We start from the raw sequence: 16661 nt of genomic DNA on the forward strand, positions 1-16661 counted from the left end.
GCAAGAATAATGTATAGCTGTGGGAAATTACTATGAGTTAATGCTTTGAAAATGCTATATAAACCCTTGGCTCTGAGTGCTCGGGGTCCTTGTTGAAACCCGCTGTGTCGGGCAGACACTTGGACCCCAGCTAGCTGGAATAATAATAAACCTCTTGCTTGTTGCATCGATCTGCCGTGGCCTTCGTCTCCTCACTGGGGGGAAGCGCAGACCGGAATAAGGCCGTTGGGTCTTACAGGTTCTCCTGTGTTTGCTTTCTCTTCGAAAGTCATACAAAAGCATATTTCTCTAGTTTTAGACCTTAGCTGCTACTAGCATTCCATTCCTGTATTAGGGTTCTTCCGAGAAACAGACCCATAGAATATGTATGTATGTACATATGTAGGTAGGTAGGTATTTACTGATTCTAAGAACTGTCTCACGTGGTTATGGAGGCCAAGAAGTTCTGCTGTCTACTGTTTGCAAGCTTGAGAACCAGGAAGGCTGGTGGTGTAATTCAGTCAGTCTGAAGGTCTGAGAGTCAGGGGGCTGATGACGTCAGGCCCAGTCTGAGTCTGAAAGAGGGAGGACAGGAGCATCAGTGTCCAAGGGCAGGAGGTGGATGCCTCAGATCAAGTAGAGAGAACTAGCTCATCCTTCCCCCACCTTTTCGTTCGAATCAGGTCCCCAGTGGACTGGGTGATGCCTGCTTGCATTGGTGAGGGTGATCGTCTTTAGTCAGTCTATAGATTCAGACGCTAAGCTCTTCCAGAGACACCCTCACAGACACACCCAGAAATAATGTTTTACCAAGTTGACACATTAAAAGGAACCACCACAGACAGTTCCTGTGGAAAATACCGCTCTCACAGCACATGAGATAAGGCACACATACTTACAGGATGATGACCCTCTGTATGGGACAAAGAAAACGGAACAGCTCCTAGGTATCAGGTTGCTCCAACAAACAGATTTGTTGATATCTGTATATCTCTAGCTGGGAATGGGGTGGATAACATCTTTATAAAATAGTCTTTCATAGTAAGTTTGAGAAAAAGGCATTTGTGAAAATGAACAGAGGGAAACCGCCCTGCAGCGGAGACAGGTGGCCAAACGGGAGAGGGTACCCCTCCATGTCAATTATAGGACAAATGGTCAATTACAGACCCCAGCAGAAGAATCATCAACAGGAAGGAATCGTCAATTACAGGCCCCAACAGGGAAAGATGGCTCTTGCATCACCTACAAGAAATGGACTAGCTCTGCAGCTCAGCCAATGAGGAACCATTGCCACTCTGAACTCTTCTTGCTTTTCTCCAGTGGGCTTTTAGTTCCAAACAACCCCTCCCAACTTCCTTCTTCTCTCCACAAAGTAACATGCCTTCTCCTTTGTTGGTTTTGCTGTATGTTGCATATCCCACATTGCAATTCTCTGCTATTCCCCAATAAACCCACTTTTGCTGGTGAAATAGCTGTTTTATTGTTAAGGTTAACATTACTTGGCAATCAGAAGTGAGATCCACAGAACACCCCCCGACAACTCCGAGACTGGTGAGTAGAAAGGTGCTGGTGTTACTGGAAACTGGTCCTTGTCACCAAACTCAAACCACAAAACACAATGACAAGGTTTTGAGGAAAGGAAAGGAATAGTTTGTTCATTTGCCAGCAAATGAGGCAGTGGCAGGCTCATGCCTTAAAGAACCGTTGCTCCCGACAAGCACAAGCAGCTGTAGCTCTTAAAGGCGAAACTGTGGGAAAGGGGCTGCAGTGTTCACAGACACATAAAGTAGCAACTTGCAAGGATGCGAGCAGACATTCTTGTACGGATTCCACTGCTTTTTGTTTCTCTTATAGGTTCCTACTCAGTACTCTGGGACAGGATGTTTTCTGCAAAATCAGCTTTCTGCTGTTATCTCTGACCCTGAGAACAGGGAGTTGCATGTCCCACATTGCAATTTCTCCCTCAGAAAACGGAGAGAGAGAGAGAAACTGCCGCCTGCTAGTGGTGACAAAGTTTTGGGGGCCACTTGAGTTCATTTTCAAGTTAATGTTCATGTTAAATTTTAAATCCCAGGGATTTAATTCAGTTTTCCTATGTTACACTGGCACCCACACAGCCCACTGAACTCAGTGTCTACTTGCCAACCCTGGCGTTGGAGGGCCAGTTTTCTCCTGGATTTCGAGCTCTGCTACTTCTGTGTTTCTGAGCTCTCTAGGCATGATTCGGAATCTGTTTTAAGGCCTTATTCTTTCTGGGAGCACCCAGTTCCTTCTCAGAACTGGTCTGTTGTCAGGGGAACTGTGCTGGCCTTTGGTCTGCAGCCTTTGGGGCAGGGGACTTTTCCCGCTGGAACTATGCCATTGAAACTGCTGGCCTTCAGTCCGCATCCTTTTGGGGACTGGACTGCTCCTGTTGAAACTGTGCTTGTTGGACCTGTGCTAGCTTCAGTCCAAATCCTTTTCAGAACCAGGCTGTCCCTACCGGAACTGGTGCTGGCCTTGAGTCCAACTCCTTTTGGACCCAGAGTGCTCCTGTTGAAACTCTGCTGTTTAGGGATTTTTATTTGTGCTCTAGAGAAAAACCTCGAAGAAATGGGATCTCAAGACATCAAAATGCTTTCAGGACAGCCCCTCTTTCTGGGACACTGGCCAGTTTCGTGTTTCAAGTCTACTGTTCTTCCTCATGTGCCTTTCTAACGAAAAGGACCAACTTAACCCAAAAGAACACCAGTGGCCATTATGGGGAACTTTTGATTGCTCCAAACTTATCCCGCTCAAAATAAATTAGAAAGCCACAGTCCCAACACAGAACAATACAAATCTGAGTGGGGGGCCTATTGTAATTGATGCCTTGAGGCCTCCAAATGTTTTCAGGATTTGGAGTTTGCCTCTTTGTAAAAGAACTATTTCTAAACTAACTGAGGCAAACAAACAATTGAAAGAAGCCAAACCGGCTTCTGAGGGCTCTTTCTCTCCTCTGTCCTCTTCTTAGTCTCCACACACGTGACAGCCACCTTGCGCTCGGGCCTGCCTTTGGTGCCGTTTTCCCCTACTCCCTCTGCATTGTCCCCTACCTCTTCTACACCCTCCACTTTCTCATGCTAATCTTTTTGCCAAATTGCTCTTTTCCCCTGAATCTCCCCACTCTCTTGTCTCTTGAACCTATTACAAAACCTGCCTCTCTAAAGTTAAGTCTTCCAGGGAACCAAAGAGACCCCAAATTTCTTATGTTCCCTGGACAAAGGCCAAATTGTGAGCCAAGGTAAAAGAGTTTCCTACAGCCACTGAGGAGCCCCATAGGTTTGCTGAAGAATTTAACATGGTTATTCAAACCTACTAGCTTGGCTTCTCAGATTTGTATCAATTAGTCCACAAGACTGTCGGTGACAGCCGGGCCAAGGATTGGATGAATTAGCCCAATGGGAACATTCTGAAAGGGATTTAGAGAAACAGACCCTACGCTTTTGGTAAAGTGCTAGAACACTCGCTGGAAATCTCCACCAAGCAGTCAGAGTAGCTTTTCCTAAGCCTGTAGATTGGAACAAAATTCAGGCTTGCACGCAAAAGCCTGATGGACCTGCTCGTAGTGATGACAATTGGCTTTAGATTGTTCTCAAAGAAAACTGTGGTCTTCATTTTGATGCTGAATCCACCCGGGGAGCATTTAACTCTGTTGATGGGCTGAACTTGGATCTTTCTCTCTCAGTTAACAGGACCAGGATGGAATGGGAAGCTATGTCCACTCCAGATTTAGTTAATTTGGCAAACCAGCTTGCTCACACCCTAGATGAGTCACCCGAAAGACAGACTGCTCGGTTCCCAACTTTCAAGTCTGGCAAAGGAAGGCCCCTAAACGGAACCAAAAACTCTTAGTTTTTGCTCTTACTGCAAAGAGACAGGGCACTGGAAAAAAGACTGTTAAAAAAAGTAAGCGCTTCAGTTGCCTTCATTTCTCTAGTCAGCCTTTCCTGTGTCCTCCCAGTTCCCAAGGACAGAGCTCCAAGGAACCCCAGGGGCTCTTCCCAATCCTCCCTCTGAACTGGCTCCAAGAAACCACTCTCCAGATTGGGACTGACTCTCTCTCTGTCCTTACTGACCCTGGTGCTACATTTCCTGTGCTCAACCCCACTGCTCCAGAACAGCCCCTGCCTCAGAGTACTACCACAGTTCAAATAGCGGGGTCTCTAACGGACCTCAACAGGTTCCTGTCTCTGAACTGTTCCCCTATGCTTAGGCCCTGGGAGAGATACACACCCTTTCACCCTTTTCTTTGCAGTTCCTCTGCCCCTGTCCATTTACTGGGTCAAAATTATCTTCAAAACTTAAAAAAAAATGCCAGAATTCCTTTCTTCCCACAGGGGGAAATAATTCTAGAATCTGACACATTCTAAAGGCCAGAGTCTAAAAGCTCATCCCCTTGTCTCAGTCTGTTCTGCTCGTTTCTCAGGTCAAGACTTCATTATCTCTAAGTGGATCGATAGCATAGCCTTCTTTCTTCGGCTTACTGCACTTCCACTATGATGTGTGTAGGTGTGATTTTTATTATTATTATTATTATTATTATCATTCATCTCACCTAGGGTTCACTGGGCTCTTAGAATCTGTGGCTTATTGGCTCTGGTCTGCTCTGGAAAATTCAGGGCCATCATCATCTTCCCCCATTTCTCTCTCCTGTCCTTCTGGGACTCAAATGAAGTATGCCACAGACCCACTCACTCTGTTTGTGTCACTTGTTGTACGTTTTCTTTTTCTTTCATAGAATTTGTTTCTCCAGGCAGAATTCTGGGTGATTTCTTCTGATCGATCTTCCAACTCAATAATTCTCTCTTAACTTTATTTTCCTTCATTGCATTTATCACCACCTAACAGTTGTGTTTGTTCTGCTGTTAAACACATCCATTAAAGTTTTTTTTCATCAAAGTTTTAATCGTTACATTTCTTGGTTCTAGGTGTCCTATTTGATTATTTTTCTAATTGACTATGTTACTTTTCATGATTTTTCTATTCTCTGCATATATTATATTCATAAGCTTATCTTTTATTTTTTGAACCATAGGTGCTCGTAGTCTGGGTTGCATAGTCCTGATACTGAAATCTTTGTGGATTTGTTTTCATTGTCTATTTCTTCTTCTAGCCATCACTTAGAATGTATTTCTTCCTTGTGTGTGCACTTACCCTTGACTATGTGCTGGTAAATTATGGAGGAATTATTTGTAAGACTGATTTCAGACCCAGGAAGACAGAATCTTCCTGCAGAGAGTATTTACACTTGCTTTTGCAGATGTCTGGTGACACTACCTGTCCAAGAACACGTTAATCCAACCTCAGTCACTGAAGTTCCCTGGATCACCCGGGTCCTGAGTATCTAGGCGGCAAGGGCCTTCTTATTTCTGGCAACCACACAGTGGCTGGGGCCAGGTGGGGGTGGGGGAGCAGTAGTAACCAGATCTACTCACTTGGAACTTGGGCTCCAACTTTTTTCCCTTTGCCCATGAGATCATCAAAACCATAGCTCAGTTTTGTAACTCTTTCTTCCACATTCAGCAAATTTCCTCAGGCAAAAGTGGCTCTGAGTATTGGGCTTACTTATTTGGGTACTTACCTTCTTCTAGACCTTAGCCTTATCATTTCTTAGCTCTTACTGAAGAAAATCCCTTTTTATATTACACCCAGTTTTTTTCCTGGTTATCCTCATTGGGATGGTTAGTCCAAATTACTCAGCCTGCCATTACCAGAAGCAGAGGTGTGCAACACCTTCCTAACTGCTCTCCTTGGCCCCAGTTTCTCTTCCAGCTCCTCCTTCCAAAGTAACTGAAAGCTTCTTCTTGAATGTGTCATCCCCCTGCACAAGGCCTTCCAAAGCTTACTGTCAAATGGCAAATAGAAATGGAATTCCTCAGCTTTGCCAATCAGATCTGAAACTCTCTTCCTTGCTTTACCTAGTCACTGAACGGGTATTTACACCCTGAGTGTGCGGCACTCCCCAGGCCAGGTGCTACCTATTCTTTTGACTCTTACCTCTTTTATCTCTTGTCTCACCTCCCAACTCATCTTACACTCCAGCCAGACTGGAATACTCTGTGTCAGTAACGTGGCACAGCTGGGTGAGAACACACGTGGGCTAACTCCTAGGTCACTGCTCTTTCCTCTGCACCGTGATCCCAGTCTGGATTCAGTCTAGATAGTTTAATATCCAGGATGTATATTCTCATAAATTAACAAGGCAAAAACTGAAGCACAAATCATGCTGGCTTTTTCATATTTCTTGTTGCCTTTTGGGCTGTCATGTGAGTCTGGGATATAACCTCTGGAAGTGAATTCACTATTGCCATCAAGTTTTTGGCCATCACCAAAGTCACAAGGACACCTAGGGGGGAAAAAAATCAGGCTAGCTTTCCCCACCAACTGAGGGACTGACCTGACTGTGCAATCTGATTCCAGGGTGCTAGGAACAACCTGCTTCCAAGCCAACCTACTGCCACCTGCTGGCGGCTTCATATCATCCAAAGCCGACTCGCTGAAAACACATGGTTCTGAAAGTATGGCAACCTGGAAGTCAAGTTCTCCTTTTGGCCTCTGCCACTATGTAACCTTGGGTCAGCCCATTCATCTTCCTTCTCAAGGCTTCACTCTTCCCCAAATGTGCAACTCGGGCCCTTGGACAACATGACCTGGATGACCTTTCATTTTTGTTTGACAAGCAAGGGTTGTCTCTACAAGGATGCCTGAGTGACCAGGGACACAGGAGGCAGGATGAAGAGCGACATGGGTGGGCTCAGCTGACCCATTCCTGTATGTGATGGTTAGCAGTATATGGATCTCCCCACCTTTTCCCCCCCTGATCTTGCACCCATGTGGGAGGGACGCATTTGCTGCAATGGACGGAAAAAAGAGGGGGAAAAGGAGAGGGGAAAATGGAGCTGTGCCCATGCTTTGCTGGTTAAGAGGAGGCAGGGAACTATGAGACACATATTTTAAAAGTGTGATTCTAGATATGATATTAAGAAAAAAAAACGGTGTGGTGGCGGGGGGAGGTGTTGAGGTGGGGTAGACTTAAACCTTTAGCTGTGCAAAACACACTCAGCCATCCCCCGCCCAGGGGTTCCACAGAACTGAACATCTGCAACATGCTGGGCACAAGCAGTCCCAACTCATTTCACCAAATGCTGAAGGAAAGGGGAAAGGGGCAATGTTCCAGTTTGAATGTTCTAGTCAACTGAAGAGTGAACTTGAAATCCATTTTGATCTCAATACTTTGAAGTGGCAAGCCTTAGGAGGCCCCCCACTGGTGAACACGACTGGGATTTCTTTGCTGATTGCCCATCTGGCTCATGTGCTCTGAAGAGGCCTCTGTCTGAATGTGCTTCAGCATGGACCTGAGATGGGAAGGACTGAGAGTAATTCTGGAGGCATTCCTTCATCCTATGAGATCCTTCTATCCCACAGGGCAATGTTCAGGGGAGTGGAAAGAATAGGATCCTTCTAGTCAAAATGCCAGGCTTTCCCATGAGATGGGGCCAGAATGCTGGATCATCAGAGGGGCCTGCTCTCCAGGGGCGAACTCCTTTGAAGATAAGATACACTGACCTTTGTCTTCTTTTCCTCTTCTACGGTGTCACCCATGAAACTCTGCTTCAACTGTGCGTCCCCTACTTGGGAGACTGGGGGCTGGAGCCCAATTTCTCTCCCGATGAATGGTCACTCCGGCTGTGGCCAGCGCCCCTGCGCCCCGTCATAAAACCCATTGGCTGATCCTCCACGCGGCCATCTAGAGGCGAGGCCCTCGGGTTCACTGGAGGCTCAAGGGTTGAGGAATGACCAACAGTCAAGTGGGTACCTCCTGATTCCCCAGAATGTCCAGCTGTCTCAGAATGCAGATTCAGCCAGGGCAGTCAAATCGCAGACCTCCGTTGCCACGAAAAACAAACTCTTAGACATACGCTGTTCCTAGAGAAGAGTAAACTTTGCATTTTTGCAGAGGGAAGGTGCAGGGCAGGGTATCCCGAGCCGCCTGCCCTGGGCCCAGTTGTCCAGCAGCCAGGGGGCTGAAGGCAGCCCGGGAATGACCGCAGAAGACTGAGAGAACAGAACACTGGGCAGCGCCCCGGCTGCCCTAGGAGGCACAGTCGCATCTTTTGGTAACATGGATCCTGGCAGCTGCCCCGACTGGCTAGACTCGTGATACCACACACTGGGCGCAGCCAGCTGCCTGCTGGGCTCAGTGCCTGCCCAGTGGCAGATGCAAGTGGCTTCCGACTCAGCACCCTACAAGCAGCTGGACGCACCCTGGGGGCACACTGCATGGAGTAGCACTGCCACAAGGCTGCTCCTCTCCAGGCTTCAGGTCTATGGGCTCCTGGCCGACCTCCCCACCCCGGGCTCCCTTTGCCCTCAATGCATGCTTCTTAGAGGGGATCCTTTGCAGAAGAACCAGCGTCCACCACCTGGTTCCTTCTCGCCTCGTGCTTTTCCGCCCACCCACCTCTGTGCTCTTCCTGATCCGCGGTTGTCTCTTGTTCTGCGTGGGTCGGAGCCATGCTCCCCCAGGCTTGCTGTCAGCCACTGTGTGCCTGCTGCTCATCAGCAACTGGCTCTTGGAGGGTGACGGCCCCAATCCCACCTCGAAACTCCACTTTGACCTGTCACCTCTCCTCCTCCGACGTTCCCAATATTGTAAGTGCGGTTGCTAGGCCGCCATGAGCGAGGAGGGCAGTGGGGAGAATGGGCGGGTGCTCACTTGCAAGGAGTCAGCTGGGGGAGACATGAACCCGGGCTTCTGAGCCCATGCCCATGCACCCTCTCTGTCAGCTCCTGGAGGGGTTGTCGGTGGCAGTGGGGGTGACCAGTTGAGATGGGGCCCTGTACTGCATTACTGTGGCACCTGATAATTTCCAATGTGTGCCTAAATCATAGGGGGTTGGGATGTCAACACCCTCGGGTCCACCCACCCATCCCTAGGGACTAAGGTCCCAGGCAGTTCTGTCATGTGCATTGGCCCCTGAGTGTGTGTGTGTGTGTGTGTGGTGGGGGGAGGTGGGTTATGGGGTGAGGACTCTAATATTTTGTGCTGTGTTGATAATTGGGAGGGCCTCCAATGGCGTAACTGCCAGTTTCTCTCCCAGCTCCATTTTCCTTAGCCAAACAACCCTCCTTATCCAATGGACCAGATGTATTGCTGTGGATTATCCCTGGGTAGTGGTGTCAGTTCCCAGTTAGCAAGCAGAGTTATTCAAATGAGCGAGTCACATCCTCCCTGGGGAACCTGGGGTTACCTCATCCTCTCCCCCACAGACCATTCTGGTTCATGCTTCTCCTGAGGGCAAACCACCCCTCTCCCCCGCTCCCCATGAGTCCTGCGTGGCAATGCAGTGGCCTCTTCTTTCACACTGTGAATATACGTGATGGTTGATCTTTTCCGTCTAGTGTTGGGTGTTGTGTGTTGAGCCAACCTCATGACTTCAGGGCGGGACTTCCTCCTTCACAAACAGAGTGTGGAAGAGATGATGAAAACAGCTGTTGTTACGCACAGGATGACCCAGCCACAATCAAAGACAGCTGATCAGTTTTAACTGGCTGGTCCTTGGCTAACTAACTGGTTCCTTGATACACTGAAGGCTGCCTGGGATGCTGGTGGGTTCGTACTTGCGCTTGAATGGCGCTGTGTTGGCTCTGCTGGGTGTTGCTGTCTCCTTCTTCCCTAAAGCACCCTCTCCCCAAAACAAAAATTGTAGCTAAGTGACTGTATCCCAGTGTGATGTGCCATCGAGTCTGGGCTGTGCATGGCAGGTGGGGTCTGAGTCTCCTGCCCATAAAGGTGGTGATAATCAGCATCCTAACCAGCCAGCACTTGAGTCTCACTTACTATGGATTCCGCGGGCTACTTGTCAGGCAGTGACCACTGCGTCTAACCTAGTGATTATTTGTGGCATGCCATCTGTGCTTGTGGTAGCCATATATACATTGTGATATGTGCCCTTGGGATGGCCCTTTATTAGGTTGCCTGGAAGAAAGAGGGCTACTACCACAGGGAGAATTAAGCATGACATCCTAGTTGCCTCAACAGTCATTGTTCAGGTCAGGGTAGTGAGCTTGCACATCTCCCGTGCTGTGGCTTCCCTTGCTGCTGTCCTACACACTCTCCTGATGCTGAAGACTATTGAAGTGCACACCCAATGTGGCCTGTGGCCCAGGAATTGGTGAGAAAAGAAAAGGGGAAAAAGCATTTGGTATGGAACTGCTCTCCCCGGGCAACGTCCCCATCTCGTATGCCTTGGCTTTGCTTACCGTTGCTACTTACCCGCACACCAGAGGGGCTAATCTTGTGATCATGGGGCCACAGATAAAATGGTTCCCCCATATTTCCAGGGTGAGTCATCCTCCCTTCCTCACAAATGGAGTGAAGAGGAGGCGATGAAAACAGTTCACATCACACGCATGGTGACCAAGCCACAAGCAAGGACAGCTGATCTGCTTTAACTAGCTGGTCCTTGGCTTACTAACTGGTTCCGTGATTCATTGAAAGCAGACTGGGATGCTGGTGGGTTTGTGCTTTGGTTGGGACGACCCCTCACCCTGGCCATAATCAAAACAGATGTGAACCCTGACCATGGAGGAGGACACTGCTGCCGAACTGGTGGGCCCCTGGGCCCATAACCACTCAGAAGGTATGGACTGCTTGTGATAGGATGGAGACAAAAACTCAAAGCTGCAAATTTGTATGACTAGAAACAAAATATTCCGATGGAATTTGTACAGAGAGGAGAGGCAAAAAAGGAAAAGAAACGAACATGGAAAAAAGGTAAAGAAATGAACATTTTTATAAATGCTTGGGCTGTTGCCTAAGAGTTGCCCCCTCTGGATTAAAGAACTCTGAGAATTGCTTGCCTCACAGATATCTAAATCAGATATGATGGACTGAACTGGGTTCCTCCCAAATGCCTATGTGAAGCCCTACCACCGAAGTTGACTGTATTTGGAGATACAGCCTTTGAGGAGATAATTAAGGTTAAACAAGGTCCTAAGGGTTGGGCTCTAGTCCAGGGGGACTGGTGTCTTTAGAAGAAGAGACTCCAGAGAGCTGTCTTCACATGTGACAAAGGGAAGGCCATGCTAGGGCACAGTAAGAAGACAGCCATTTGCCAAGGACAGAGTTATTATGAGAAACCGACTCTGCTGGCACCTTGATCTTGAACTTGTAACATTCAGAACTGTGAGAAAAGAAAGAAGTCACATATTTCCCTGGAAACTAGAGGTTCCCCATCCTCTTGATAATACAAAGCCTGCTTAGGTTTTTTAAGACACCCAGTCTGTGGAGTTTTGTTATGGTAGCCCTGGCAGAGACAAGATACATAAGATAGCAGATGCCTGTACATGTGCAGTCAATGCTTGTTATTTGTGCTAGTTATGTTCCATAGTCACCATGAGTATGGACTGCTAGACCACTGCTTCTAGGAGAAATACAGGATTAGGTTCCTGTGAGTCTCTGGTCACAATATTTCATAAACTAGTCAATGCATAAACTTGTTTTATGTGTGTTTTTGTTTAGACACTGCGTGAAGTATATTCTTGATTCATTTCCATTGAACTCACAGACAACAGCACTGCAACTCGTGCCTAAACATGTGTTTTCTCCATAAGGCGCATCATAGCCTTCCTGTGCTTAGGAACCCTGAACAGGGCTTCAGCACTACGCTGGGGGCCATTTTAAACTGTGAAATCATTAGCAAAGGGCACACAAATGTGAAGAATGTGGCACTAAATATACCACCAAAAGATCACTTGTTTACACCGTGTGAGCTGAAACAAGGTCAAGTGCTGCCTTGTCTGACCTCAGCTGAGAATGTGTGTGTCAAATAACTCTAGTTTTTTGCCATGCACTTGTTTGCAAATGACCACAAAAATGCTCGGTGCATTGATTTTGGGGTTACAAATAGAATCTAGTGGTTAGGAGAATTTTCCAATACAGAATCTGCAAATAATTAGCATCACCTGTATGAAGGCCACGGTATAAGGCCTCAACAGGACACGATTTATATCCTCTTTGGAGTTCCAGAACTCAGTTATGACCAAAGCACTCTTTTCAGTTCTCAGAAGCCACAGTGCTGGGCTCTTGAAAAAAGACAGTAAGTGGAACTTCCAACTGCCTGTAGGCCCAAGGCTGCTCATTTAACTGACAGGCATGAAGGGCTCCTCCTCAAAGAACTCCTATATAAGTTGCAAAGTGGTAAGTGGATCTCCTCAAGCTGTCACTATTGCTATAGGCATTGAGTTGTCTAAATTCATGACCCTGTGGGACTCCCTGCACCAGTCCCACACAGGTCCCTCAGTTGTCTTTATTGGCCCTGAAGGAAGATACCTCTGAAGTTCGTGGTTTTGATGACTACTTCACCATGTGGCTTTCTCCCTTTCGGGCAAGTGCTTATTCCACTTACTCGGGAGGTACTTCTCAGACTTCCTAAATGTCTCACGTCAACACCAAGGTTTAAATTGGTGTGAAGGCATGAAAGGGTGAATTATGGCACAAGGCTAAAATTAGTATTATATGTTGTCTTGACATCTGGTAAAATTGGGAGGACCCTGAATGGCCTAACCACAAGTTCTCCCCACTCTGTGCCCGTGGATAATGTCCCCTCCCCAAACAAGCCTCTGTATTAGACAGACAGGTACGGTTCCTACTGATCCTTACCTGGAGGGTTTTCTTTCCATGCTAGATGTGGAATTACTCACACAAGCCAGTCACATGCTCCTCTGGAAGCCAGAGGTACCCCATCCTTTCGATACTACAAAGCCTGCCTCCTAGAGACCCTGGTTTATTCAGTCTCTTCCTGGGTGCAACATCCATGTGGCCCTTTGTGGTGTGCTGCATCCTCTTCTCTTGGGCTGTGAGTGTCGGTGACTCGTACACCACTGTCATGGCATCTGTCCAGTGTCAGGTGTTGTGCGTTCAGCCATCCTCATGACCCTGGGACAAGAACCCCTCCCTCATCAATGAGGTAAACAGGGTGTGATCATAGCAGGGGTACAGGATGATGGGCAAGACACAAAACACAGACGTGAGGGACAGACACTGGTTTGAGTCCTGACTTTAGCCCATTTCCAGTGTGACTGTGTGTATGTTGAGGGACTGGGGGGCCCATTTCAATGCCACCAATAGAAATTATTGCCTGAACTTCACTGGAGCCCAGACAATGCAATCTTTGGCTGTATGTTCATATGGACTGAGTTAGGTGTTTTTTCTTAGTTATTCTTGTGAAACTTTCGAAGACACAGGTTTTTGTCCATGTTTGATTTTAAATTTAGGTCTGTGAGTATCTGAAGAGATGTTAAACAGTCATCCACTTGCATGCAGATCATACAGAAATATGTATTTGTAGTGGCTATAAGATCCTGAGAGCTAGCACACGGGGAACATGTGGTTGGAAACAGGTGGGAGTGCATTAATTCAGGAATAATTTGTGTATGTACTTTGGAATATTGCAAAATGAAATTTTATGATTAAAGATAATTGGGAAGAAGTTTTTAAAAAGCAAACCAGAAATTAACATGTACCCAGGGGGGAAAAGAAAGGTAGTTGGCACGTTTCCAGGTAGACGGCTCTGCAGTGCCTACAACCCCACATACCAGACTGTGCTAGTGAACATGCGTGCACGAGCACACACACACGTATGCAGGCACACACACACACAACAACACACACACATGCACACTTGTAGGGACTGATGTTCCTTGGTCAGCCTGTGAAAGAGCCCAAGTCACAGTGATGCCAGCTTCAAACAGAAGCTTTATTACTTCCTTTGTTACTTGATTAACATCTGCAAGGAAGTGAGAGGTAGTGAGAAGAGGAGGAGCCTGGGAAAGCTAGCAAAGCTGCTTCCCTCTGGGCCAGAGAACCGGGAGTCCTAGTGTTCTGAAAAGCAGCTCTTGCAAGGCTTCACCCAGCCCAGCGCCTGTCATGATATGGGGCTAAAGCCATCACTCCAAAGATATTGTGGAGTGAAGGAATGAGTGAGACACTGCTATTATTCTCTCATCCATCTGTTCTTTGAGCACTGGAATGGTGACAGACAACTAGGGAAGGAGAAGAGTCGGAGCAGTGAAGTCCCAAGGAGGGAGGGAAGTGGTTACCCCCAACGCTTTTCTTGCCATCCTGAGCGAATGAAGGACGACAGTGATGGGATATGCAGCTAAAGCCCATACTCCAAAGATGGCATTTAGGCGCTTTATCTGGAGGCTTCTTGTCTTAGTTCTGGCTACTCTGACACATACCGTAAGCAGGGGGGCAACAACAGGCATTTGCTTCTTATGGAGGAGCCTAGGAATTCCCAAGATCAAGGTGCTGGCCAATTTGCTTCCTGGGTGAGCTCTCTTCCTGGCATATGGATGGCTGCTTTCTTGCTGTGTGTTCACATGATGGAGACAGAGATTTCTGGTGATTCATTAATCCCATCATGAGGATCCCCCTTTCGTGACCTCACCTAAGCCTAATTATTTCCAAAGGGCCCCACTTCCAAATACCATCACTTTAGGGTTTAGGCCTTTAGCATATGAACTCTGGGAGGACACAAACATGCAGTCCATAACACTTCTCTTTCAATTATCCTGTTAGAGGTGTTGGGAGACTTTAGCTAAGCCTCCATATCGACCATTGTTAGCACATATGGTGGACCCACTGGGCAGATGAAGTATAAAAAGTTTCCTTCCTCTGGGCTGCATACCTGTGCAGGTGAGGGGAACGTAGACTGCATTTCAGCTCCCACTTGCTCTTTTAGCTGGGAGCCGTCAGACAAGGCTCTGTGCTGGCCCTTTAGGGTCCCTAGGATTCCACCAAAAGGGAGGGAATTGCCAGACCGGCACTGAGTGATCTAGAATGACAAGTATGACCCTGGGATTGGTAGGGGGTGGCGGTGGCATGGGGTCCCTGTCTGCCTAGCCCCGCTGGGGTTTGTTAACTGCCTAATACAGCTTCCATCCTCTCAAAGCATGTGGGAGGCCTGAAAGGCTGTAATAAAGAACTGTGTCTATGGTAACCCCTCCCACTACATAGCACTTTATTGGGGCTTGTTCACAATAGCCCTGAATGCCAGACATTCACTCACACATGAACATACTTAAACATTAACATTCCCCGACACACGAACATGTTCACACATTAGCTCATCCACAAGTGCACATTCCTGTTTTCACTTACATTCACACATACACATACACACATCCTCCATTTCACATACGAACATGATCGCACACACCCACAAACACAACATTCATTCACACACACTCACAAAGTCACATAGAACGCCCTCACATTTATTAAGAAACGGGAGTAACTCATGCATTCACACAGTCCCTTATGCATGAACAAGTTCACACATTCACACAGTCGATGTACTCCTAAGCATTGACACATTCACACACCCCAACATGTACTCACACATATGAACATGAGCACACATTCACACACAGAAGGCTCATATTCACTCATACAACCATACACAAACTCACACACACTCACACTTATACATGAAAAAAAATGGGCACACTTACGCTATCACTTCCACACAAACACACATTGCATTACACACAAACATGGTCACACTCACTCACACAAATGAACATACACATTAACATGCCAAGACACATATGCATATTCATTAACTCACACACACATGCTCCTATATTCACTCAAACTTGCATTTTAACAATATGCACACATATTGGCATTCTCATGCATTTACTCAAACATAAATATCCTTGCACATTGACCCAAACACAAATACAGAGCACACATTCCCATAAGAACACACACGGATATGCTTACACATTCATTCAAACACATGAACATGCTTACATGTATATACTCTCATAATCACTTGCACACAAACATGAATGTATTCACATATACACCCCATGAGCCTGTTTACAAGCTGACATGTGCACTCATTAGCACATTTATGCATGTGGACATGGTGAAGATTTGCACAGAGATGTTATCACATATAAACACTCTCATGCATTTGCCCACAGAAATGTATGCACACATAAACAAGCTCACACAAATGAACATGGTTACACATTCACTAGCAGATGAACATGCTAACATAATGCACATACTTACAAATTCACTCGTACATGAACACACATAAACACAAATTCACAAAACTGTCACACACACAAGCTCAGTTCACTCTCACACATGGACATGCTCACACACATCCACAATTACACATTCACTCACATGGACATGCTCACAGATTTACTCCCCATGTGGTGTAATAGACACACTCACATACACTGACCCCCACACACATACATTCATTCAAACACACATATTATACTTAAATTAACATGCTTGTGCATTCAATCACACACCTAAATAGGCCCCATATGCACCATATCAACTCACATGTTTACTCACATGCACGAGCATTCTCAGCCTTAAGATGCTCACACACTCATACGTACATTCAGTCACACACACAAACATGGTCACGTATTCATTCAGACACATAGACACACTCGCATATAATCATTTGCGCACACCACATGTGAAAATGTTCACACATGGCCACTATTCACTCACGTTTACTCACACATGGCCATGCTTCCAAATTCACTCACATAGACTCATAAATGCTCAAAAGCATATACTCACATTCACTTACACAAATTTGCTCATGCTCATCACA

Source organism: Manis pentadactyla, chromosome X (assembly GCF_030020395.1).
Source record: "Manis pentadactyla isolate mManPen7 chromosome X, mManPen7.hap1, whole genome shotgun sequence".
In the NCBI taxonomy this organism is placed as follows: domain Eukaryota; kingdom Metazoa; phylum Chordata; class Mammalia; order Pholidota; family Manidae; genus Manis; species Manis pentadactyla.